The 4618-nt window shown below is 41.6% G+C and overlaps 1 pseudogene; it reads right to left on the reverse strand.

Moving 5' to 3' along the window:
- Window positions 1–689: 689 nt before the first annotated feature.
- LOC124975246 (transport and Golgi organization protein 1 homolog) lies at window positions 690–3230 on the reverse strand (annotated as a pseudogene).
- Between the last annotated feature and the right edge of the window lie 1388 nt (window positions 3231–4618).

Raw genomic sequence — 4618 nt, forward strand, 5'->3', positions numbered from 1 at the left:
CTATTTGGGATGGGAGGGGAAGAGAAAGAAATGGGATGGAGAAGACAGGCTAAGGGACAAGTAGGATGTGTTGAAGATATAAGAGGTATGGGCATGTGTATATATGTAGAAAGGCTTATGTACTTTTCTCAATTCTGAATTATAGATTATAGAAATGCCCACTGCTGCATTGCATAATTAAGGCAGTTTCTGGGAAAAAAATTATATTTTGTTTTTTTTTTGACTATGAATAAACAATTTTTTATTTACTATCACTACAAAGAACTTCAGCAAGAAGGGAAATAAGTTTAGGAAATAAGTTGAGTGAACATTTGTAGCATAACAATCTGTGACCAGATATTAAGACAGAATCATGAAGCTTGTGAACACCATTGCTTTCTATCAACTGGACTGCACTCAAAATAGGATAATGGAAATACATGTTCTTAAAGCATTTCCACAAGAAATGTTCATATTTTATGACATTCTAAATCATTTAGCAATTATATATGCTACATTAACTAAAACACAGGTATTCCTTATGCACACTTCAAAGTTGGAAGGCTACATTAGATTAAGTGGTAATCATTATTTAAAAGGGGAATAATACTTTAGAATTTTTTGGCTCAAAAATGCAGACTGCCAAGGCAGCTTACTTCTAAAAATAAACCCTTAAGACTTTTGGATTTCGAAGCCAATAATCCCTTTACACAATGAAGAGTGCACAGTCCACATTCTGACTGAGTGTCACAGGTCATGGTTACAGGCTGTTTTAAAGCCTGCAAACAGTCCTGGATACTGCTCTGAGAGGCAGATGAAGGCTCATCTCTAGAGCCTGAAGGTGTTAAGTCTCTTGCAGCAGGTGACAGTGAGTAGTCTTGGGGACCATGGTTTGGGGGTGGTATTTGGGTACCAGGAATGAAGTACTCTCTTGGACCAAATGAACCTAAAGGTCTAAGTGGTGTGGGTCCTGGTAAAAATGCCCAAGGGTCAAGAGGCAGATCCCGTTTTCCAGGTGGAACACCTGGTGCATATTCTCTTAAGCACAGTGGTAGATGCACACCAGGACCAAATGGTGGAGGTCCAAAAGGCCCAACGAGCTGAAGTGGCCAAGGAAGTGGCCCAGAAAGTGGTCGAGGTGGCAGTCCATATCGAACAGGTGGTGGTAGGGGCCCTCCCACAGGGGAGCCCATGGGAGATACCCCTGAGAAACGAGGGGGCCCTTTGGTAGCCATATTAACCTTGCTCTCACCCATCACCTTGGCTGGAGAAGAGCTCCTGGAGCTGCTGTTCACGGAAGCTGGACCACGTCCTGGGTCAGAGGCAAAGAGTTTCCAGATGCTTCAGAAGACCATCGAGGATGAGGAAAAGGTCCATCCATTGACCCAAATTCACTTCTACCCATATCTCTTCCATTCAGAGTAGCAGAGACAGGTCTCCCAGCTGGCTCTGCTGTCAGTGGAGGGAACATCTCCAGCACTCACAGGCTATGGGCCAAAAGACCCATTCTTGCTCAGTGGACCTCTCCAGGGAGGGTTTTTTGTCTTTGCTCTTCCCGCCATTGGTTTTAGAATCACAGGTTCATCTTGCCGCATTGCCATCTTTTGGGTCATTTCCAATAATTTGTGTCTCAAATTAGCAGCTTCCCTTCTCTCTTCAGCTATAGCTCTTTCTGCGGCATGGGATTTGAGCCAGTTATCATGAGCTTTCTTCTCATGAGTGGCAATCTGATTCTTAAATGAGCGCTCTGCTTTCTGTATTTCTTCCTCCAATTCTTCAATGCTTCACTTGTAAGTTTTAACTTCCTGTGCAGCCAAAAGTGCCTTTTCATCTGCAGCTGACAGCCGCTTTGCTCTTTCTTGTCTCTCATACTCTTGTCGACTCAGTTTCCTGTGCAGAGCCATCTCCTCCTGCTGGTACAGTTCATTTAAAATGTTCACTTTCTGATTCAGAGTTTTGCACTCATCTTGCAGCCCATTTTTTGTGGATTGGAGTGAATTGCAGTCATCTTCTAATTTCTTTATTTGGTCTTCTAGGTTACACTTTGCAGACATCGAGGCTCTTATCTTCAGTTGTAAAAGTTTTAGATCCTCTTCAACTACTGATATTGCAGTTTGCATCCAAGAGACATCCATCAGCTGCTTAATTCGAGTTTTCACCTTCACACTGTGGTCACCTCCTACTTCTCCATTGGCTAGTTCATCTGACTCACCTCCTCCTTCATTTTGACCCTCACATTCTGATTCAAGCTCTATCTGATTCAGCTGTGTAATATAATTAGTCAAAGCATTAATATCATCATCTTTGTGAGTAACAGCTACTTCTATATCTCTCTGGGACTTCTCAAATGATTTTATTTGCTCACTGAGCTCAGCATGTGATTTACTCCAGTCTTGGATTTCCTGCTGCAACTGCTCTTTCTTCTTCTTAAGCCTAGCATTTTCTTCCTGAACCTGATGGCATTCACACTTCACCTTGTAATCACTAAGCTTAGCTTCATGAAAAGCAATTTGAACCTGGAAAAATTCTGAAGCATTCATTGAAATAACAGACTTTAACTTCTCTACAGAGTTCTTCTTTTCTATTATCAAGTCCTCATTGTTGACATTCTGTTGTCTCTCAGATTCTAACACAACATGAAGACTTTTTGCTCTGTCCTCAAGAATCTCATTAGTTTCTTCAAGTAGCTTAATTTTATCCTTATATTTCATTCCTGCATCGGAGAGGACCATATTTTGTTTTTTGATTTCTTGGACATGTTTCTTTGATTCCTTGATCTTCTGTTCAAAATTTGACAGTTTGCACTAGTTCTTCATTTTCTTTCTTCATGTTCTTTAACTTTTCAGAAATTTGCTGTTCAGTAACTTGATATACTGTTTCTTTGACAATAAGAATAGTTCTCCAGAAGAAAATGGCAAATGAAACAATTCCCAAGAAGACAGTGAGAAGCACAGGCTTCCACGGCAGTCCATAAAAATCAGGCCCAGGCTGAACACCATTAGGCAATGTGGCAACTAGCGGCTCGCTTAGAAATACAGCTCAGTGCTGCCTGTCCAGGCCTGACACGCTCCATTTCCCCGTCGCGGTCAGTCAGTGCAGCCACTCAGCTCACCACTCAGCCACCCGCCTTCCACAGCGGGGTCCCTCCCTATGAGAGCTGCGTAGAGCACCATCAGGGTCCCAGAAGCTCGGGGTCCCCGGGAGAAGTGGCGACACAAGGCACGGCGGCAGGTACCGAGTCCATTATGCATGGACAGCTGAGCGGAGACATGCTTCCCTGCTGAATGGCACAGGATTCAGACCTCTTCCGCCATTTCCTTCTTGTGAAGGATGCAGCCCGGGGGGCGGGTACTGGGAATGACCCTCACTTTCCCGCGCCGCTGGTGCTTCCCGCCCTACGCCTGCAAAACACGTCTTGAGCCAGTGCCGTGGGGTGGACTGCAGTGCAAAATTTATATTTTGAATGTAAATGAAATCACTAATCCACTGAAATCACACCTTAGAAATGTTATAGGTAGACTGATCAATGTTGTAAGCTGACTTTGGGCAAGATACTTATAATACATATTAACAATGTTGGTAGGAAGATTAATTGTGTTTATTATAATTTCTTTTCTGCTTGGCATATAGTAACCTAAAATAAGTGATAATAATTATTATTAAATATAAAAAATCAGAAATAGCACATATTGATAGTGTTTACAGATGTATTTTACATGTTTAGATTCTACTTAAATGTTCTGCAAGTTGGGCAGCACACACCTGTAATCCCAGAATTTGGGAGGCTGAGACAGAACAATCTCAAGTTCGAAGCCAGTCTCAGCAAGGGTAAGGCTCTAAGTTACTCAGTGAGACCCTGTCTCTAAATAAAGTACAAAATAGGACTGGTGATGTGGCTCACTGGTTGAGTGCCCCTGAGTTCAATCCTTAGTACCAAAAAAAATGTATTTCAGTAATTTTGGGTGCTTTTCTCCAGTTTTCTCACTGCAAAATTGATGCTTTCTACATTAAAGTATTTTTTCCCTCTGCCTAAAAGTTTTTCTTGTGCTTTTACCTCACTCTTATAAACTTTCAGAAATGAAGAATGTCAGATTTCTTGACAGATCATCAGCTTTGTTGTTATTTATAACAAAACTAAATAGTTAAATGGAAAATAGAATTTAAATTGGTGGTATATTAATTTTTTTATACCATGGATTGAACCCAGGGACACTTAACTGAGCCATATTTCCAGTCCTTTTTTATATTTTATTTAGAGACATGGTCTCACTGAGTTGCTTAGGGCCTTGCTAAATTGCTGAGGCTGACTTTGAACTCAGATCCTCCTGCCTTAGCCTCCCAAGCATCTGGGATTACAGGCATGCAACACTATGTCCACCTGGTGGTACATTAAATTTTAATATGCTAAACATGATTATTTAATCAATGATCATATATAATATTTTTGAACATGTTTTTATTTTCCTGGGTATTCGGAATTGAACTAAGAGATCCTCTACCACTGAGTTGCACCCCAGCCTTTTTTAAATTTGCTTTGAGACAGGGTCTCACTAAGTTTCTGAGGCTGGCTTCAAACTTTTGATCCTCCTACCTTAGCCTCCAGGGCTGCTGGAGTTACAGGTGTGTGCCACCAGGTCTG

This window comes from Sciurus carolinensis, unplaced genomic scaffold (assembly GCF_902686445.1).
Source record: "Sciurus carolinensis unplaced genomic scaffold, mSciCar1.2, whole genome shotgun sequence".
NCBI lineage: Eukaryota > Metazoa > Chordata > Mammalia > Rodentia > Sciuridae > Sciurus > Sciurus carolinensis.